Raw genomic sequence first — 23,616 nt, forward strand, 5'->3', positions numbered from 1 at the left:
TCCACATGAGCCACGCCGCTTTGCTAGCTAAAACACCGGTGTCGGCACATAAGGACCCTGTCATAGCCTGTCAACGACGTTGATTAGCTCGGTATATACAAAAGTGAATCGCATCCTTGGCTGGAGCAGCCAGTCACCGGTCACTTACTGACTCACACTGTAAAACAGAATCAATTGTTAACGTATTTATTTTAATTTCAATTCACGTTAGATTTTATTTTTGTGCGCAACGCAGATTTTCTGTGCGCAGAGAGCATGCCAGCAGTGCGCGATTGAGCACACAAGCAGCTTAGAGGGAACATTGGTGCTGACTACAGAGGGCAGCAATGTTAATGTGTTTAGTAGTTATGTACATCCCCAAATATAACCTTAACACATGAATGAATAAATCAAAAGCTTTATGGTCCTCACACGCTGCTCACTCATTATAAAACAGAATTTTGCACTTCAGACTTCAGTTCATGTGAGATCTTAGATACGATCCATGTAAAAGAGGCTCCAGTTCTCACACAGATAATTTTCATGCGCTTTTTTGTTTTTATTTCCCCCAACTGTATCTTTTAGAAACAAAGTTTTTCATAAAGATATACGTGCTTGTGAGGACGAGGAGAAAAGCTCAGACAATGATTTTCTTTGCACTCTGTTCTGTTCTTTACTGACTGTTTAACACTAATTGGTGATGCAGTTGGACAAGAAGGTTTAAAAAGTAGCCTAAGTACAATAAGATGCACAGTTAAGTCACTCAGCTGCTCTAATGACTTACTAATGTCGTCCTTTCTGCAAATCATCTCTCACCTCAGTCACAGCTGCACTTTTATCTGACAGCCATTGTAAGGCAGTTCATTCAGACCAATACACTGCGAGGGTCTATTAGCTACATTCAGATTCAGTGGATTACAGTCATGACTCGCAATTACCCAGCAGCCCTCTGGGCACTCATCCATGTGGGTTCAGGGTAGGGGGCAATGGAGCTCGGTCAAAAAATGTGCGTGCATGTTTTCTGCTCATGCCTATATGTACATTTGCATGCGTGAGCTGCTGCTGGGTGTGCTCGCTCTCTAATCCAGGGCAGCCAGTTTGTAGTGGATCAATACCTCAGTCTGATGGAGGTCAGTGTAGCAGTCTACTCAGTATAACAGGAGATAAGGCAGCAATCCACACTGCAAAAACTCCCTTACTAAAAACATCCGAAAATACTATGTTAATAATATGTATATGTGTTACCTTCAAATAAAAAAACAAACAAAACAATGCTATGCTAGTAAATAAAAAACCATCCATAATCACAGCTGAACCAGGGCCAAAAACTGCAGTTCCTCTAATGGCCAATTGAGGCTGGTTCCACAAGCGTGTCATTCCCCATAGACTCCATGGTAAAATAAGTTTTGTAGCATTAAAAAGCATGTTTGATGCCTGCTGCAAAAAAAAATCTTTACAGGTAATTTTTAAATTCAGAACTATCATACAGTGATAGAGCCAGAGCCATCACCTCTGCTAAATGAAGTCACTGAAATGGACCTCTCGACTATGTTTGCTTTATTGTTGCTTTTTAGAGCATTTTAATAGAATTATGTGACAAACAGGCTGTCCGAGCAGTTCATGCTTTACTTCTGAACCAGTGACTTGCTTATATTTTATAAGCAGGTCTGTTTTTGATGCAGATTCTTAGCCAGGCTTTCTAGTATTAGCTAATTACTCTCATCCCACAATCTCATCCTAACAAAGTAATTTTTACCTCAAAAAAACTAACCAAAATACTCACACTGAAGTCCACTGAGCCCAGAAACCAATGGGTGATGTCATATGTATAGAAATGAATGATACCAGCAGACGAACAGCTCCAGCCACACTCATATTTTTTAAATCTTACTCACCCTTTCTCTGCATTCACTCATCTCCTCCCTTCTCTGTTTCCTTCCACCCACATCACAGCAAACAGCATAGACTCTTTCACATAATGCTATCGCAGACATGGAGGCAGACACACAAGAGCTTTCATGTTCGGTACATTAAGTCATCAATACTTAACCGGGACACTGAGAAGCATATTAAACACTCACATGTGCATCCAATACAAACACACACTGTGCTTTCCCCTTTGGCCCTGCTGCAGATAAAGCAGCACAGCTTACTCAGCTGTGTGCTGATCCACCATCAACACACAATCATGTAAAAAGAGTTTCACTCCCTTTAAACCACCAAAGTACATCTAATGTTAGGACTGCTGCACTCTCTCCCGAACACGTTGTGGTGTTTCTGATGATCTAAGACTTTAATTATGTTTGGGTTCCTGCCCAAAGCAGCCTGTGGTCATCTCCCCACCTCGCTCCCAGTAGCAAGGTCATATTTTCTGATTCCTCTCAAAAACCCAGTAGAGAAGATCAGCTTTGCCACGCTTTAGAAACACTGTGGGAAATTCACACAAAAAAGCACGGTCCTAACTTCTACGACAGGTTGCTGAAAACATTCACACGGACACTCAAAGCTGAAAATAAGTTTCAGCCTGGCCTTGGCTGCGCTTTGAGGGGAAATGTATGTTTGCTTAAGCCGAGCAGCTAGAAAAATGACTGTCTTTGAACTCAAATTAGAACGGCAGACAGCTTCGAATGGAACAAAAAGAGAAGAAGGGGAAATGTGCTAGCAGCCCAAAGGAGCTGATGTGTATTAGCAGGAATTCACAGTCAGTTTCCACAAGCAGATCAGATTACTGGCTCCGAAAACAGTTTAGTGTCTGTGCTTTAGTCAGTCGGTCAGTCACACTACATCCATTGTAATTTGGCGGACTCTCCTCCTAATGGACATGTGTGAAGGACATGCAAGCAAGCCAGTCACTTATAACGAGTGAAAATGAAACTGTGTGCTCTCGCACACACTGAACGCACAACATTTTTAGCGAGACAAAACCTGCCAGAAGACAAAGGGTGTGTGTACACAGACATGTTTTTTCCCCCAGCTGAAAACACTGGACGCTCTTTTGTAAATGCCCAGCTGGGAGTGTTTGAGAGCGCTTCGAAAGCACAGCATTTTTTTTTCTTCAGCTGTGATGCTTTGGTTGCTATGATACAGAATATTCATGGGAAAAATGTATTGCAAGCTCAGTGGTTTTCAAACTGTGGGGTGCGCTCTACTGGTGGGACACAGACAACCAGTGGAAAAGTATGACGTGAAATCAGTGTGAATGATTGTGATTTTTAACATTAGTTGTTATTCTTAACTTAACTGGTACATCAACAGTAAACAAAATGCTTTTTCAAGCAATAAATTTCATATCGGTTTTGGTTGTTTGGGCGATTTCATTTGGTAAAGACACAAATGCTTGGATAGCAGCCGAATTAAACTCAGCTCTGTTGTTTTTCAGCACTTGGTTGGTCTTCCATTTGGTATCCTCTTACACTGTAATTGGATGGCTGGGTAAACAGCAGCCACACTGTTGGCATTCGTGGTAAAATTGTGGCGCTGCTACTGAAAATGACTAAAAAAATAACAGCGATGCTTTGGTCTACAAACCCACAACCTCTTTTGAAGGTGCCGGCTATACATGAGGCTAACATGCAATGGTGTGCCTGCAGTGATATACCACCAAAACCCTGGTTGGCGTGGGGTTTTTATACATGTGAACATCTGCTTACAGAATAATAGACGATCTATTTTTGCAAAAGAGAAATAAAACAAAAGTTAAGCTGTCTTTTTGTAACCGCAGGGCCACATGTGCATACACAGTAAAGGCAACGACATTGGTCGTCTTCCGATTCTCATCTATATAGGTTCTCCCAGCTCTGCAAGCTGTTCTCGTTTACGTGCCCCTCCCTCCCCTTTTTAATTCTTTAACTTCTTCACTTCTATTTAGTACATGGGGATCCGCCAGGCCGGGAACCGCCACCAGTCCCCTTCGAGGCCTTCCCCAAACCGCAGCTCAATTCATGTCCAAGCTATTCACCTATCTACTAAAATGCTGTCAAACATAAAATGAGGACGTGGGCCCAGCGAGTAAACAGTCTATTAAACCCTCTTCGCCACTAAGAAACAAAAGAGCGCAGAGCAAGATTTAGACAAATCTGAAGAAAAGTAACATGAAAATTATTGGTTTGCTGAGATAAAAAGCAAGTAGCATGAATTCTGATTGAAATGAAACCATTAGAGAGAAGATAAGAAAGGAATCAGAATAATAAAAACTCTGTTAAAAAGCCTCAGCAGACATTTAAGTAACAGCAACATTTAATGACCTTTTTTCCATTTTACTTTGTTGCTTTTTTTACTTTTATTGATATGCCAACTTTTCTATCTGGATACAAAGGCTGCTCTTCGTTACTTCTCATTTGTGTTAATTATGTTTCTCTTTTCAAGCCATCCCACGCCTTTGTGGTTTTTCTGAATCTCCATGTGTGGCCTTTTCCTGACAGTCTGTGATCTTCTGCAGTTACTTGACTCGATTCACTTTTCAACAAAAGCACAGTTAGCACAGCTGCCTCAGAAAATGGGTTTGAATTCCCTCCAGGCGTATGGGGGATGTGCGGTGTGAGGTTCTCTGCATGTCTTTGTGGGTTTTATTCATATCCCAAAAAACATGCATGTATTAAGAAATATTCCTGCCTTTGCCACTGAGCTAGAACTTGAGGACGGGAACCATGTTGTAGCCTCCCTGCATGCTGATACTGCCTGTACTGGGCTTGTGCATAACTTCTGCCTAAGTCATGTCACATCATATTCTGTTTTTGTGTTTGCATCCTCGTGGAGAGCAGTGCAAAGGCATCGGCTGCAACTCTGGGTCTGAATAATCTCCCTGGTGATTTTTTCTTCTTCTCCTCAACTTTCAGGGTGAGCTTGGTGAGAACCACTAACCCGTTACAAATAAACCTGAGGTGGGTAGACGCTCTCATCCAGTCTAACTGTATAGACGCTCAGGGGGAGGACGTTGGAAAGGAAGAAGAGGCGGCGAATGCTGAAAAATGACACAAGGAAATGACCGCAGCTGGCTGTCACCATCATTAAGTGCGATGAATGTTGCTATGGAAACAGCCCAAAGTTCAGGCCCGGGCAAACACAGGTGAGCGTCTGTGTGAGGGAGAAAGAGTAAGTGACTCCAAATGAGATGACCTTTTGAATTTTCATCTTGTGCTGAACATTTGAAGAAGCTTTTTTCTTAATGAACAAAAACTGAGACTCCAATACTTTTTCTTTGAAAGCCGAGTAGATGCACTATGCTAATAACATGAAGGGTGGATCCTGTGGTGGCACGCTTATGAAGAAGGCAACCCAAATTAAGGTTTTACTTTAATGAATGAAAACATGATTTTTTTATTCACTTGGGTTTTTTTGTCAAGTATTAAAATTTGTTTCAAGATCTCAAACGTGACAAATATGCAAAAAACAAACAAACAAACAAAAAAAACAACAACTAGGAAATCTGGAAGGTGATGAATATTTGTTCACAGCACTAAACATAAAGTACTTTGAATACATGATAAGCATAATAGAAAGATGACATTCATTGCACTTTGTGTTCCACTGGCATTGTTTTTACCATCCACATGTTCAGTATTCTGTCAGCTTTATTTACACAGCACACATTCATAACAATTGTAATCTCAATGTACTTTCTAATGCACTTTAAGGGACTATATGATAGACAGAAACTTAGCAATCCAATAATCCGGTTCCCTGTGCTTGCATGGATGCTCTGGCTTCCTCCCACAGTCCAAAGGCAAGCATGTGAGGTTAAGAGGTGCTTCTAAATTAGCTGTAGGTGTGAATGTGAGTGTAAACGGTTCCCTGTCTCTACGTGTTAACGCTGTGATGGACCTGTGACCTGGATAAGTACATACTACACAAAGAAAGCACAGTTCTTTTACAAATGTTAAAATAAGTTACTCCTCTAACACAGACACAGTAAAAAATGCAGTTTTGATTTCGAGTGTGTGACTCCACATTGTACCAATGCTGCTCAGGCACTGAAGCTGTTTAATTTTTTGTGCTTACTTTATTTCCAATACAAATTTCCCTGTTGCTCTCATAAAGTGATCTTAAGTTATGAATCTTGTGGTGCTTTGTGGTGCTTGCTTTCAAAGGAAATGTTAAAGGGACCTATTGCCGATATTTTCTGTCATGTATGTGTGGCAGCACTGTGAGCACCGGTCAGTATTCTGTGTTTCACAGCTGGAACTCTGGGTGAGAGTTTCTTAGTAATTCAAAGCTTTATTGCTTTATTTATTTGTAGAGGTGATATCAGATGTAGGCTATGAGAGCACTGCACCATGGGAATAATCTGTGAGTCAGTTTTTAACAGAAAGCTGTGATTCATTAAATCATCAGTACATTTAAAATTCATCGTATCCTAAAGCACACACGTAGTACTATTACTTGTTCTGCCTGGGTCATTGTTTAATGATTGAAAGCTTGATTTAATTATGAGTGACAGATTACTATTTGGCTTCAGGTCAGGATGGAGCTCTCACTATAAATCACTGGAGGCTTTGAAATATGATCCTCTTTATGTTCGGAGGCGAAGGTAGAAAATGTAAAATGTCAACTAGAGAAAATAAAATCATTTAAATATCGTGTGTTTCTGTGTGAGTGTATGAAATGACCATTTTTGAGATCCCAGCACTTAACAGCATTTAGTTTTTGAACTGTGGCTCTTTCAGGCTTGTGCTTTAGAGAAGATGGATGTGTTACTGTGGCCTAACATGTGTTTTGGTTTTGCTGACTTGAGTTCAATGGTTTGGATAGAAGGCTGAAATTGTCAGAGTTTATGTAACATATAATCCTTTTGGTTCTGCTGGTGATTTACTGGTAGGTGCCCTGTATTTTTCCTGGTCCCGCATGATTGTTTACATATGTGTGATATTAGGTACTGTCTTAGAGCAAGGCTGGGAGATGGAGCTCAGTAGCTCTAGCAGCTTCTGCTGGTTTGTAACATAAATATTTTGAGTTTTCATGGTCTTCTGCCCCAAATTTGCCCTTGACTATTTAACCAGTAAAACCAATCCAGCTATATTTTTATTTTAAATCCTAGTGAGGTTCAGTATTGGCCTGATGTTTTATAGCACCACAGTGTTGGACAAATATAGTTTAATTTGGAAGCAATTAATCAGTGGAAAAAGCTATTTAAGGGACATATTCAGTTCATTTCTAGTTCATTATTTTTATTTTATACCCTGCTAGAGTAGCTTTGCATGATATATAGTTAAACAAAATGATATATTTCTCTTGCTGAAGCTTGTTGCAGCCCCTCAGTTCATAAACTGTTTGAAACAAGCTCCCTTCCCTCTCCCTTTAAGAAAGCTGTTTCTCCATTGGAAGCCCATCGTAAACAAACCAACCGTTTGAAGCTTGAGCTTATGACTCATAACTCTGTACTTACACAAAGAACTTCTGGTTACATTCAGCCCTTATTATCTGCCAACTCCAGACAAAATATTTGGGAATTTAATTTGATTCCACTGTTTGTTGATGACAATAACCTCTATCTTTCAGCAGACAACATAAACCTCTCCTTTCTTACAAACCGTTTAAAAAAGTGACCGTCTGCTAATTTGCACCCAGTCCTCCTTTGGTCCTTTGTCATGCTATTCAACACTAACCTTTCTTTTGAGAAATATACAAACAATGCTGCACACTCCCGCTACAACCATGTAAGGATATTTGAAAGGACATCATCAATGTTGAGTTTCAGCAACATTCAGACAATCGATCATGGTTTAATTTCCTCTTGGTTATATTATTGAAAAGTCTTTTAAACAGGTATCAGTTAGTCAACTAATATACTTTGGATGATTAAAAATCCAACAGAAAGGCTTTTTATGGGACTAGTATAATAACGTTTTTTTTCAAGGCTGGAGCTGCTAACGCCAGACGGTGTGCTGGGACAGCCCCAACAACCTGCAGCTTCTTTGTCAACATCTTCACCCCCATCTAACATAAATAAATATTTAAAAGTAGCTTTAAAAGACTTATTTACCCTTACAGAGCTTATTTTTCTTATAACTTCCTTGTAATTATTATTATGAAATGCTAAAACTCCCATCCAAGTTTTACAACCATCTGGCATGAACTTTCTATTGAACCCTGGTTCCTTTAAGTTCTTAATGCCTGAGAAAAGTGTAAAGTTTAAGTTCACAGCGACCTCTCCAGCATCAGCCACTTGCAGGTTGAGGACAGCAGGTCTAGCTCCCGTCCGTCTCTGCTCCTTCCGCTACAGAATCTGCTTGCAGCAACTAAATTGGTGCTGCCAGATGCACTGGATGGTCTTTAATGCTGCATTTAGAATCTACTCAGCCAAACTAACTCTTAGAATTTACCACATGGAAGGCTGAAAATAGAAGGAGAATTAGGAGGAAGTTGAAAATCAGGTTACCATGCAGCACAGAGCCACAGCCCACCCAACCTCAGTGTCATCTTTAACCTCAGGTCCTTGCTAATTACCGTACATGGCTGCCTCTCTTCCTCTCCCCACCCCACCCCTTCTGACATCACACACACACTCATCGAGGTCAGAATGTGGCCTGTAGTCCCTGCAGGTAATGAGAGGCTGTTGTGCGTAGCTGCCTCACATGCACTTGTTTGTTTGAGCTGGTTCCCTCTGTTATCAGCATGTGGTCGCTTTTTCATGAATCGCTAAAGCCACATGCTTTGACTCCACCCAAAGCACCTCTTTCCAACCTCACACAAGAAGTAGATTAAGGCCTTTAGGCACAGTGGGGCACCTCTTGGGCAGACAGAGCGGCAGCACAGCCACAGCTGCAGCTAACATGATTGCTTGTGTTTAAGAATACATAAAGCACTATCAACACAGCTAAACGTCTGAATGATGTGGGTGTGATTTTATCAGTTAACCGCTTGGATGACTGACAGCACACACTCACGTGGTTTCCAAATATAAACCTCAGACTAAAAGATTAACTGAACCAAACCCAAATCCGGCTCTGTGCTACCTCTCAGCAGAGGTAACCAGCGGTGGAAACATAATCTCTCCGTGTTCACCCAGTCTGTTCACAGTGACCTGCCAACAGCAGCAGGCAGGCAACCAACCCCGTCCTCAGCGCAAAACACACACTCACTAGTCACTGCACAGCTGTCCACTCTAAATGTTGCTTTAGAGAGATGCAAATATTCCAACCAAATGAGTGTAATCCAGAGTAAATGCCGTCCAGCCAATCTCATTCAGATGGATTACAAAGAGGAACCATTCCCTTTCCTCAATCTTTCACCTAAAAAACTCCGCTTGACCACGCTGATGCTATTTATAACCTTTTGGGAAGTTCAGTTCAGAGTGCCAAATGTCACTTACCAAAGCCTGGGTAAAGGCTGACTATAATTAAACATAAAAATTAATATAATGCAAGAAGCTCTTTATAACCATCTGTGTGACTTTCAAATAATAGTTCTGTTTTTTTGTTTCCCTGCTGAGTCAACAGACACGCAGGCTTTTCTGCATTAGCTTTGAGTTTTTGTTGTTATGATGCTCAGCGCTTTCAGATTGTGATCTGCATTCATACAGAAAACATCCACATCACATGTTTCTGGACCTGGACCTGCAAACCACGACCTCCTCCTGACCCAAAAGTACCCTCACATGGTCTCTGGTGTCAGCGTAAAAGGTTTATGCATTTGTATTTGTAGCCCAGTTCCCTAAATACTGGCTCATTGGTACAGATCTCTGTGTGGAAGAACAGGTGGTAGCTGTCAGAGGCAGGCAGCATGCATATTTAAACATTTTAAAACAGATAAAGGAAACAGTATGAGTTGGCAACCCGGTGGCAACCTCTGGTCACTATAGGGAAAAGTATGCTACTAGAGTTGTTGGCTGCTGCTCAGAGAATTCAGGTGCAAATAGGATACTGCAACAAATCCTCAATGCTGCAGCATTGAATAATAGTTCAGAATCAACTGCCAGCAACCACCAGGTAAGGGTCCCTGTAGCTCAGGAAGTAGAGCAAGCCATCTACTAATTGGACAGCTGGGGGTTTGCTCCCTGGCTGCTCAAGTCTGCAGGCAAGTTACTGAGCCCCAACTTGCTCTCTGATGCATCCATCAACATGTAAATGTTAGATAGAAAGCACTTAGGTAGAAAAAGCATAGCATCGGTGATCGAGGCATGCTGCATAAAGCTTTGTGTGCTAAGTTGGAATAGAAAAGTGCAATATAAGAACCAGCTCATTTACTTATCAACTATTGGTGAAATACCCTTTTCCCCTTGGTGAACGATGGTTACTCTGGGGTCACTCAACACCCTACATGAACTTGTGACCTGGGGCTTAATAAAATAGCTCAACCACTCTAGGGTTAAAGTATGGACAAATATCAGGACTGGTCCCTGATTGGTCATTTTTTATTTGTAATATATGTTGTATTCAGCTTAATTTTTTTAAATAGCATTGTCTTGTAAGCCTGTTCACAACAACAAGATAATTTCAAATCTATCTCGTTTGAAACTGATGTGTCCCCGGAGGACATCTGGACTAAGTAGCAGACAATAGATGAATGTTTCCATTCATGTAAATAGGAAACTATAGTAATTTATAGGGACCGATGTTCAACAAAAAGTAATCCATGCACATCCTCCTCATGTTGTGAGGAAGAAACCATGGGAGATGCCCAGATTCCAGATTCCCATCCTGATGTGACACCAAAGAAGAGTTATGTCTGTGGGTGAAATTGAACCAATGTCTATTTCAAATTCAAATTTTATTTGTCACACACACAACCATACACAGTATGACACGAGGTGAAATGCTTGTAGCTGTGCAATGCCCGACCATTAAATGTCAGTGGTTTTACAGTATTTACAATTTACAGGTTATTACAAAATTTACAGATTTAACTTAGAAATTTACAGTAAAAATGTGCAAATAGCAGAAAGAGATTATAAATTATAGGAAGTGTGCATGAAGAAAAACCAGAGTGCGTGTGGTGATGTGATGTGTGTGGGAGAGTCCAGTCCTACACCTGGTTCAGGGCCCGAATAGCCTGGGGGAAGAAGCTCCTCCTCATTCTCTCTGTTTTGGCCTTAAGGGAGCGGAAGCGCTTCCCAGACCTCAACAGTGAGAAGAGTCGATTGTTGGGATGGGAGAGGTCCATCATAATCTTCCTAGCTTTGGACTTGCACCGCTTGGTGTAGATGGACAGCAGGTCAGGGAGCTCTGATTGAATGATGCGTTCTCCTGAGCGCACCACTCTTTGCAGATCTCGTCTGTCCTGCTTGGTGCTGTTCCCAAACCAGGTGCAGATGTTTTATGTATTTGCATGCTAAACAAATGTGTGAACCACTACACTAATACATTACATCTTTTAATTTGTCAATAAAGACAAATCAAATCCCCTTCTTTAAGTAATACGTGAATAAAATATGAAATATAAATGGTAACACGACGAGTAATAATGTTTTTACAGTCCCTAAAATGTGCAACAACCTGTGAGACACTCAGTCACTGCTGTGGTGGATTTTACTTCTGTACAGTCAGCCCCACTGATCTGTCTTGTATTTTAATCCTGCCTCTGTTTTTTTATCAGCAAATGTTGGAAATCTTTCATAACCAGTGAACGAGAATGACGGTTGATTTACGGCTCAAACATTTTCTGTGACAATATGATCAAACCTTTTGGATATCTTCCAAAGAGCTTTCCATTCTCAGCAATCCATCAAAGAGTCGTCATGTTTCAATCAAAACATTCAGAGAAGTGTGGTGTAAAATAATGCTGAAGATACACAGGAGCAACAGGAAGAAAATTAAAAGGTAACAAGGTAACAAGGAAGGAGGGATGTTACTACAACCAGTAGTTGTAGTAACATCCCTCCTTTCCTCTCTGCTCCTCAATTACATTTCAGCTTAGGACAACAGAACGATTTATAATACAGGCTGAGGAGAAGCGAGAGCCGTGTGTGTGTGTGCTACTATTTATGACGCACAAGATGATTTATATAATCTCCTTTGTGTGTCACAGAGCACAAGTGAGGTTAATGTGTATCTGAGCTCCGAGTGTGTGCTAAGTCATCGTCCCTGCAGCCCATCTTGGGTCTGTTCTTTCTCTTTCGCTCTTCTGCGACCCTTCATGTTACCCCAAATTCTCACTGACAGTATTTCCACCTGACCTCCAAATCTGCTGTGATGATGGCCTTTTAAAATGCTTGGTAGTGTAATGCAAGTAATGCGAATATTCACATGACCTGTTTAGTGTGATGAGCTGTGTTGCAGCTACCGCCCACCGTCAAGCTGGACGTCTGTTGACCTCTGTCATGTTTATTTTCTCAAACAAGAGGGAAAGATAAGAGAGCCACAAACCAGTGATGACCTGAGCGAGATGATTCGGGTATGATGGTTCTGTGCCAGCAGCTTGAGTCACTGAAAGTATGATTTTTATACTGCAGCATGCGAAGCACCCACCGGTGATATGCATTCTAGAGTAATCAGAGCTTTTCAGTGGATATTTAAAAAATCTAGTATGTCTTTGATTTTGGGATGCTTAAAAATATTTGATTTGTCTTGGCCTGCCTGATGTACTTTAGAGTGGCTAAATCCCAGAAAACACCACAAAATGAATGTTTCTAAAAAATCTGGTTGGTGTTAAAGCTTGGAGTCTCTTTCCAGTCATTTTAATGTTTTAACCTTCTGAGGTCTAAGTAAAGGTCATCAAAATTGAACTCTTTTGGGGAAAAAAAAGGTAAGTTTGGGGTTGTTGCCTGTGATGACTCAGTCAGGCCTGAGGCAAACCATGAAGGAGCAAGGTTAGGGTTCAATTTTGATTTGGCCTCATGCTAAATAGCCAAGCTTTAAAAAGCTAACGATGTTACATTTTATATGCAGTCCCATCATTTTGTCAGTAAGGGTTTTCTAAACATGTTAACCACACACGTTACATGATCACCAATGGTGTGGTGTTTCTTTAAGAGGCTAAATCCCTGCAATTGCAAGAAGTGAGGGGAGTCTCCTGATTCTCCACGATCTGCCACCATCCTGAATTCCATCCATCCATGCATCCATGCATCCATCCATCCATCCGTCCATCCATCCATCTTCTTCTGCTTGTCCAATACAGAGATGTCACTAGGTAAGAGGCAGGGTGCAACCTGGTCAGGATGCCAGTCTTGATAGGCAATCATTCATATTCACATTCACACATAAGGTCAATTTAGAATCACCAGTTAACCTAACATGCATGTATTTGGACTGTTGGAGGATGCTAGAGTGCCTGGAGTGAACCCACGCAGGCACACAGAACCTGCAAATTCTGCACAAAAAGGCACAGCCGGCTGATGCACTGACACCCAGGACCTTCCTGCAGTCAGGCAACACTGCTGTTCGCCACGCTCTGTGCCACTCAACATCTGTATAGATCACAGTGTTTTTAAAAAACAACACTGAGCAATTACAGAAGATGAAAGTAGCAAAGGAGTGTGCTGAACAAGTGCCACCTGACAGACTCAATTCGTTTTTCTTGAATCTCCAAGCTCTCTAACAGTGACATTTTAATTTCTTAACCGCCCACTATCCAGATGGATATTGTAAAGCCAAAGCTTATTATCATATATTATTGCATAAACAGTAGATCCTGAAATAAAGTAACTTGCTGAGTGGGGATTTTCTACGAAGAGAATGTCGTGTCTTTGTAATAGAGATGCTTTCCTGTTTCAGATTCCTGCTACAATGGACTGAAGGCTTTGCTTCAAAGCTTGCATGCGACCATGAATTTTCTGAGACACCAAATTTAAACTATCACGAGAACAGGGCTTCAAGCCGGGTTCCTTTTAGCATTATCCTTTTCCTTTTTGGACAGTGCATAACCAAAAGCAGTAGAGTTTAGCAGACATCCCACCCGTGCTGGCATGCTGGCATACAAACCTGCCAGCATGGATGTAGGGAAGGAGATAGACAGATGGAGGATACAGAGAAGACGGGAGGATGGCAGACATACAAGAGGCCACATGAAGGCAGGATGAAAACATGGAGCCCGATCAGTCTGGGCAGAAATGAAAGAGAAGAGAGTTGAGAGGGTGGAGGAAAGATTGGTGAGTGAACGTTCATACATGGTCTGGCCTCTAATCAGCTTTGCAGGGTCTAATTACTGCAGTAATCATACAGTTTACCTATACTATAAAATAGTGCCTGTTAAACACAGCCTACATCTTCTGGTTCAGGCTCCCTGACCCTCAAATCTATCTAAGTAAAGCCTTAAGGTTTAGGCTGAATTTTGAAGCTTTCACCTGAAAAAAAAAAACCCCCACAAACTGTAACAAATATTTGGTAGAACTTTGAAATACCGCAAACCTCCTCGTTGCATTCAACAGGTCAGAGTGAGTTTTGACAAACTCCAGCAAAAGTTGTATTTTTCTTCTGTATAAGGATTAAAGAGTAAATATTTGCCTCATAAAGCTTTGGAACAGTTTCAATAACACTGACTAACATCACCAAATATAGCTTTACAAAATTGGATACAAGAAATATGAAGCACAACAAATTCCCACATCAATTTTAATTATAGTACCATGGGTCAGGGGCACATGTTTTTTGATCCATTACAATACAAAGATAAGACATAATCCAGTATCACTAATGCATTTTCCAGTGTTTCCCATCCATTTAGATTTAGATCACTGGCTGCTGCAGATTCTGCTTGGAGTCACTAAAACAGCGAATCTGCAGAGCAGGAGACAGAGTACCATCGCTAGCTGCAGTCCTGGACCATCAGGTATGGATGTGTCCAACTGTGGACGAGGCTGAGGAAGCAGCTAATTGATATGGAGGACCACTACAACAGCAACCCGGCCTGCAAGCCAGCTGGTAGGGAAAATAGGAGAGGGACATAAGCAACTGAACTTTCACAAGAAGAGCGAGAAGATTGTCACTAATAAATAAATGTCAGAGGGTGTCGTTCTAACACATGAAGAAGAAGAAGGTGCCGCAGATAAATACAAATAAGATGATTCGACAAAGACAAAAACATGAATTCACTGTGTAATTGTGTAACTTTATTAGCAGCGTCCAAATGAAATGCGCCAACAATATTGAGAGTAACATCCGCCTCCCTGCCCCTTAATGCCCTCTTGTCGCTATGGTAACGGAGAAATATTTCTTTCAAAATAAGACACAAAACTACAACACGGGAAAAGACCCAGGGAAACCAAGTTAACGATAAAAACCCTGAAAATCCTGAAATAAGACATCATTGTTGGGGGAATATCATTGTGAAAACCCTTCAGAGAAGTTTAATATGCCAAGACTTGAACTCAGTATTCTGAATTGTTCACTCAGTTGCACAGTAACAAAGGTCGGTGCCAATCTCTTCATCTAACTTTCAGACAGAAAACAAAAAGGGGAAAACGTTCCTCAAGCTTGACACAGTTTCGCAATCACATTTACCCAGCAGACTTACTATTTATGTCCTGCTATGAATAATGAATTAGTTTAACTGCATTAGCTGGATGTTGTGCAGGTTCAAAAAGATTCAAGTAAAATTCAGCTGCTTTGTTGTTGTGAGAAAAAAAACAGGCCATAGGACTAACGGAAGTAAACAGTGGCTGTAGAGTAGCTTTGTTTGGAACTTGTCCTGACCACATAGACCTCATGTTATATAGGTTAAACAGCTTTTTTAGCACTCCTGCATAGCATCACACTGACCAGATGTGGTCTTTAAGTAGGCCAAGCTAACAAAACATTAGAGGATCAGGGTGACAATCCTGTGAAATAGCTAATCCCACAGGCTTTCAATGAGGGGCTTCCCGTCTGATCTGCTGCAGCGCACAGGCACCACATCACCAATCCATGTGTGCGGTATATTGGCAGGCGGTGAAAAATGGTCCTCTGAGAGTCTGCAACCTGAAAACCTGGCAGGGGTTTTTTAATCGTGCTCACCATAAGGTGCAAGTCTGCTGAAAAATATGTGGTACCCAGTCACACCTGCCTTCAGACACTCACACACTCGAAACTTCTGCGCCTATATATAAATAAGAGGCTCTCAGCTTGGATGTTCAAGCTAAAAGACTGCCAGTAAAACATATCTCCATTCTCCTCTGTCCCGTTCAGAAATAAAAGCGCTCGCAGTCCTTTTGTCAGAGTCATGTGTGTCTTTGTGCATCTGTGTGTGTGTTCGATTGCTGTGCTAAAGGCGCAACAATAGATAATGCTTTTAGCGCAACCTAGAATACCATAGGTTAGCTGAACAGAGCAGTGGAAAAGCTACAACGAAAGTGGCAAAAATATGTTGATTCTAAACTTATTCCAAAAAACAAAAATACCCTGAATCCTAATTAAGAATGTCTTTCTTAATTATGTGCTGCAGCCCACTCAGGCACAGGGAGAGCATGCAAGCACCACACATAAAGGCCCAGTGGATCTGAACCCAGCCACTTCCTACTGTGCAGCAACGCTAACCACTGCATCCAAAACGCTCTCTCTTATTTAGACAAATTATGATTCATTGCTGTGTTTAATAAACACACAAAAGCTAAATGAAGAAACCTGCTATACTGCAAAAACAGCAGTCTCCAATGGAGCTGCTAATGTAAAGACGTTGATCCTCTCACCTTATTTTTGCACCTTATGATCAAATCATCAACATATATTGTATTTTAAAATACAATATACTGTGCTACCAGTGCCAGTAAGGTCTGCTGTAATAAAGAGTGAGCCATGGCAGCCACGTTTCACACCACGATTCCATCCTCATGGTTTGAAATTAACAGCATAAGCCCACAGGTATCACACGTCCTACAAGGATCTCAGTGGCTAATTCAAAAGACAGCAGGCCTCCACTTGACTGTCAACAACAAGCCTCTAATCTCTGCTGCAGACCACTCACTGCTGCACACGGACAGATAAAGATTCCAGTTTTAAAATGAGATTTGGAAAGCGAAGGAAAGTGTACAAGCTACAGTCGAGGCTTCCTTTGTGTGTTTACTTTGGCTGCTTGCTGGATCTGCCACCAGTGGCTGTGGGGATACGCTGTATTCAGGCTCATATGAGAGTAGCAGGTAGAGGCAGGGGAACCGACAGACGTATGAGAACTGTGAAGTCTCAGCCCAACACATTAAAAACAAAAAGGAAGGACGTCTAAAAATCACGTTTACATCTCAATTTTGATTATAATTGTGCAGGGCGCATTCAGCTCATGAGACGTAATGTGCAGCATCTTTTGACCTGGCAAGATGAAAAAATTGGACTTGCGTGGAAAAAATTGCATCATCGCTAAAAATAAAGCAGCAAATCTGGCAGCCCAAAATGACCTGAATGAAAAACTCTAAAGCAAAAGCTAGTCGGGATAAATCTAGTATGGGAACAGATTAATGAGCAATGGAAGGAGGATGGAGATGTTTGACTTTTACCTCTTGTGCCACTGCAAGGTTTAATTTTAGTACATTTTTACTCTGAGCAAGAGAGAAACACTTGGCAGCACTTTATAAAATGTTGCACGTTTTAAATAAATAGAATTTCAATGTGTTCTATTTGAAATTACAATGTAATTATTTTTACATTAAAAATAGTTAAAGGTAGATAAAGTAGAATAAGGAGGTAACAAGTCAGGTTATTACAGTATGTACAATGTGTACTTGTGTAGTGTTTAAATTCTGAAAGGTTGCTGCTTCAAAACTTTTTGCACGTTTGGGCTCAAGTGAAGCTTTCGAACGTGTAACAAGCTGCTGCTGGTTCAGAGATACACTCACAAGGCATCTCTTCTTGATTCCCCCATAAAGATGACATTTGATACCCTTAATGATGAGTTTATATATTAATAAAAACGTGGTTTGGCGAGCACTAGAGCAGTTTCTGGATCGGCAGAGACCCCCTCTCTAACTTCTGATGCAAAGCCAGTGATTTTGCTCTATAAGCAGACCTGAAGCCATCCAGTTTAGAAAAGAGCTTCATGGGTTACTTCACAGAGTAAAGAGTGAACAGAGCCTGACAACCAGCTGCAGCAGATGATCAGCTCAAGTCTTAGCTTCTGTAATGACAAACATCCATCTTAGTCATGTTTTTCACCGAGATGACCTCTGACCTCCTTGAGGCAATTTAGAGCAGGTGGATTGTTCCATTCACTGTGAGAACCAAATATTATGCCACCATCTATTAACGAGTATTTATGATCTCTCTGTACCTGCCTGCAGGGAGAGAAACTGGATCCTGCACTATCAGGTATCTCTGAACTCCCATGACAGACCCCCGCACCTCCCTCTGCTATTGACCAGCCGGGTCCGCTCAATCACCTGCTTTGCCTGTCAGGAACAGATAGCCCAGACTGATGGACACCCAGGGCCATGACTAGTTGAACTACTTCCCTTCACATTTTCTGCCAGTAACAGAAAGGCCACTGGAAGAGGGGGGAGTCCTAGTTAGCTTTTTCGGGGGATTTTTGAACACGCAGCAAATTGGGCCATCAAACTGAGCGCAGATCACGCCTCCGGCCTCGTTCTGAGATGTTAATCATCAAAGCTCTCAGCATCCACTGAATTTAATAAAGACATCAGGACATTTGTTTGAAAGATTACACATCTAAAACCACAATTAGAAAAGAATAACAATAACAGGCACTCACCAAAGAGGGTTATGACTCACAGTTTTCATTTCTAAATATCAAACAGAAGGTGATGATTTAAGCAATCAAACTGGCAAACGCGGAGATGTTGTGCAAGCCAGACTGAAGATGTTAGTCTCGAGATTGTGTTTAAAGATGCAGGCATATTGTGAAGACTTCTGCTGCGCTGGCAACCACGGGCCCCATTAAATATGTGACAGAACTGAAAGCAGACATGGTGTTTTGACTAAAGGCACAGGATTACTCTAATTCTGAGATAACCGGGGAACTACAAAAAGAGGCGGGCTATGAGAACAGATCTAAATGCAAAGAGATGCAAAGAGAGGGCTTAAACTGCTTTCTGTGTACCTATATTTACATCCACATGAATGCAGAAGCATACATTATACAGCACTCTCATATTGTCAGAAAATTCAAAGAACATTTTCCAGACTTACCTGGCTATGTAGGTCATTTCCCCCCTAACCCTAATAACTGCTTGTGCTCCGCTTGGCAGCAAGAACTGTAATCAAGTGTTTGCAATAATTGGAAATGAATCTTTCATGTGCTGTGGAGGATTTTTGTCCTAGTCTTCTTTGCACGAAAAGCCACATTGGAGAGTTTTCTACCATGGATGGTGCCTTTAAGGTCATGCCAAAGCATCTTAATCTGATTTGAGTCCAGACTTTGACTTGGCCACTCCAAATGTAAAACATATACTTAAAAAAATGACAAAAAAAGGGCAAAAAAAAGCAGGAAGGCGGAAAAAATGCTTTTTCACAGCACTGCATGTAGAACCTCAAACATGTGCAGGTCTACAGGAAGAAGAGCAAAAACAACAATCTGTACAGTTAGAAGAAACTGTACAGATTAAACACAGAGTGCGCAATATAAAGCATCACTGCTGGAGTCAGTGTAGAAATGTGTATGTGTGTGTGCATCTAGCTATAGCACAACATCATGCTGTGTCAATGTTTGAATGTGACTTCCGGCAAAGTACTTTTGAGTAAGACTAAAAAAACGAATCCTAAAGTCTGGACGCAAAGAGAAAAGGCATCTGTTTCAGTTAACAGACCTATAAGTATCACCACGCCATCATCACGATACAGGAGGATCTAACCACATCCATCCTTAACGTAGACCTCGACAGGTCTCCACTTAAAATCAGCAGTTTACCTGAACATGCCACAGCCAGCCAGGACATTCATACCTGGGATCTGCTCCCTGTCAGCACAGCTAGCTGTTAAGAAGCTTTACTTGTTGCATTGATATAAAGTTAACAAATGCAACATTTAGGCGCCCTGTTTTACGACTATATATTCCTATTTTAAGCCTTTAAGAACAATGAAGTGGCTTTAAAATTGCCTGAGGCCAACAAATGTTAGAAAAGAACAAGAAATAAAATTGTTCCCAAGAATCTATACTTCTTGTGGGTATTCCTAAAGGAAAGACAAGGCTGTAGATGTCTGAGAGGGATCGTTGAAGATCATTGATGCTTTTTTTCCCAGGAAATTGATTGCTTCTTTTTTTCTGAAGCAGGTTAGGTCTGCAGCATAAGTTACCATGGTGATGTGCCCTGGTAAGAAGTGAACAACATTTGTAAGCATGAAAACCCAGGGTTAAACCTGCCTCATAGCACAGGCAGTACAGTAGAGTGACAGAAAAACAGATGGATGAATAAACAGCTACTGTAACCAAATGATTTTCTCACACAGCATCTGTTTCTTTACATTTCATTTTTCCAGCAGCTGCAAAGCACAAGTCCTGATACCCAGCAGTCATAAAGATTTGGGACACAGCACATCCTCACATCTGTGATGCAAGCAGTGTTTAAAATACATTTTAATGGGCTATATTTCTGTAAACATGAGGTCTTGGTGATTCCTGTGACACGACATGTGTTTATTGAAAGGGAGTGATGCAGTGTGGCAAGTCCTTAAAGGGATCTTTCCAAATTTGGATAAAAAGATGATGTCACAGTGGCGTGATCAGGGTCATTATCTTGATTTAGGAAGTAAAAATAAGCACCCCTCAGCTTCTGAACTTTCAAATTGGGCCCTTTTTAAAAATGATCTTAAAGCTTTAATGAGGAGATACAGAAAACGGGCAAATTAGATGGAAAATGAGTCCTAATGGGGAAAAAAAGGTTTCAGACTTTGATGTCTTCTACAGGGCTGCTGTCACATTGGATGGTGTTTATGCTGCAAGGAGAGCAAAATCAAAAAGACAGTAGAGCTGACTGCCGGTTGCTTTACTTTGGATGTGCATATGTGTGGAGGCTCCACTCCCTTTCACCACATCAGCAATGCCAATAAAAAACTGAGAGGAGAGGAGAAGAGTGGAAAGACCAAGCTATAGAAAAAAGATGCGAGAGACGAGGATGAAAGGAAATATGATGAGATAAGGCAAGACTAGAATAAATGTCGAGCGGGAGAAAAAGAGAAGAGGTGGCAAGAAAAGTTGCAGGACAGCAAAGGAAGAGAAGAAATGGAGAGAAAAAGAAACAATGTGGGGGTAAGCTAAGAAAAGAGGAGAAGGAAAGAAGGGCAGGGAGGAAAGTAAAATAACAGGAGAGAACCAAAAGGGGGAGATTAGAGCCAAATGGGGGTACAAGAGGGCATGATATTGATTTAACAAAAAGAAGGAAACAAAAGATAAAAGTAGGCGATAAAGCAATACTGCAGAGGAAGTGAAAGATTAAGAAAAAAGAAGGAAGGTGGGAAAGAGAAGAGGAAAGGAAACAACATGAGATAAATGAAAGAAACACATGTGAGACAAAAAAAGGAGAGGAGAAAGTGAAGGAAGGAAAGGAGAGAACAAAAAGGGTGTAGGCAAGGACAAGTAAGGCAAAAGAAGTAAATGAAGGAGGAAACAAAAGACACTAAGAGATGATAAAACAGTGAGAGATGAAAGGAAGAAATGAATAGGAAAGGATGTAGTGGAAAAGAGTGGGAAGAAAAAAGAAAGACCAGATTACAAGAAAGAGGGAGAAGGGGAGGCGCAAAAAGGGGAGGACAGAGGACGTACAAGAAAAGGATAAGATGGATGAGGAAGGAGGAAAGGAGAGGTAAAAAAGAAATAAAAAGAAGATAAGAGAGACCTGATGAGGAAGAGGAAATTAAATGTCTGACAACTTAAGACATCACAGATGGAAAAGACAAGACGAAGAAATATTAAAAGAGGGAGGGAAAAAATCCATGATGAGAAGAGTGTTGGAGAAAAGAAGAGGAAAGGAGGACGAAACAAAAGACTGAAGATAAAACAAGCTATCAGACTGATGAGGGCATAAAGAGGAAAAAAGAAAGAAGGAGAAGGAAGAAGCAGGGGCAGGAAACTGAGGGAAGGAGGTGAAAAAGAAGAACCCATAAAAGGAAATGAGGAGAGGAGAGGAGACCGGTCAGGCCACACCTAAACATATACTCTGGAATGAAAAGACACACACACACACACACACACACACACACACACACACACACACACACACACACACACACACACACACACACACACACACACGCACACCTCACTAACAGAGAGTCTGGTGCACTTTCTGCCACACTGTGATGCTGTATCAGCTATCAGAAGACACAGCAGCAGGCCTGCCCACTAAAATACCAGTCCTCCCAGTAAGATGCCTGCTGGTGTAAACCACTCAAACCACAAAGCCACTGCATCAGGCGGCAGCTTTATGAAAAAGCACAGTCAGCCAGTGAAGTGAACACCACGTTTAAGTCCAGCTGAAAACATCAGAGTTACTGTTCCTGTCGTGTAGCTCACTGAAACAGCGAGTACGAGGGGGAGACTTTCCATTCACTTGCACCGCATCTCATCCCAGACATCCAGGCAAGGAAAACAATGTGCATGTGTGAGAGAGCCACACATGCACACACACACGCACAAACGCACACGGAGAGAGTGAGACAGAGAACGAGAGCATGTCTGACCATTGGTTCATGCAAATGTGAGTCAAATGTTTTACCCCGGGCAGGCACACAGACTAAGATTTAGGCGCGGCTGGAACACACACACACACACACACACACACACACACACACACACACACACACACACACACACACACACACACACACACACACACACACACACACACGTGCTGCTGTTACAAAAGGATCACTCGCGATTTACCAACATCTCTACCCCGGTATAAAAGTATTAGTCCCTGCTACTACTGCTGCTGCTGCTGAGGAAAGAGCCGACTTACTTGTTGGAAATCGCTCCCACATGGGCTTCTCCTCCTTCTCTGTCTTCCTGCACTGAGCGCTAATGAACGCTCTTCAAGGCGGTGAAATCCAGCGTCCCCGGACCAGCTGCTGGCCGCGGAACAACCGACCTAGAGCCGAGCGAGCGAACGAGCGAGCGGGCGGGCGTCTGGCTGCCTGACTGAGCGGCCGGGAGAGTTGTCTTTTCAGCACCACACCACTTTGAACAGCTCCCGCTGACGTCACTGCCTGGTTACGACGCCACGCCCACTTCCCTAGCGACTGAAAGACAGACAGAGAGAGAGAGAGAGAGAGAGAGAGAGAGAGAGTGGGTATAGGTGTTTGATTTATTGATCAATTAACATCTATTAAAGTACAGTGAAGTTGGGTTTTGGGTTACTCCAAAAAATGTATTTTTAAAATAGAGACTTTACCTTATAAAGTAAGGTAAAGTTGTTTTATTGTTTGTTTTATTACAGGAGCAAATCACAGTCAAGGTGACGTTGGACAGTTTCTGAAGTAAAATCTATGTGAGAATTCTGCAATAGCAAAGATGGGGTACAACCGCAATATTCAGATATGTTTATATCATATTTTGGCATAAAGTCAGCAATTTTTGAAAGATTTCATTTGTTGAATCTATGCATGTGTATTTTTGCATATGTAGTCTGCACTGGTAAAAGGACTTTGTGCCTCAAACCTGATTACTGCCAGACATGCTGAGTACAAGAAATCACTTAAATACAACCTGTCGACTAAGTGAAGCAAAAAAAATCTCAAAAAGCAACAGCTCATGCCACGATCTAAGGAAATACCTGAAAAGTCAATGACATCTATCTGGAAAGGGGTACAACACTATTTCTAAGGCTTTAGGAGTTCAAAAGCCTTAAATAGG

The 23,616-nt window shown here is 41.5% G+C and overlaps 1 protein-coding gene across 1 annotated transcript in view; it reads right to left on the reverse strand.

The window, feature by feature from the left end:
- The window catches only part of smpd3 (sphingomyelin phosphodiesterase 3), a 95,909-nt gene extending 72,995 nt beyond the window's left edge, over positions 1–22,914 (reverse strand). Inside the window, exon 1 of the mRNA XM_004566137.3 lies at positions 22,724–22,914. The gene's annotated coding sequence lies outside the window, so the exon portion shown is untranslated. The remainder of the gene's footprint in view (positions 1–22,723) is intronic.
- Between the last annotated feature and the right edge of the window lie 702 nt (positions 22,915–23,616).

The sequence above is a fragment of the Maylandia zebra genome, linkage group LG7 (assembly GCF_041146795.1).
Source record: "Maylandia zebra isolate NMK-2024a linkage group LG7, Mzebra_GT3a, whole genome shotgun sequence".
In the NCBI taxonomy this organism is placed as follows: Eukaryota; Metazoa; Chordata; class Actinopteri; order Cichliformes; family Cichlidae; genus Maylandia; species Maylandia zebra.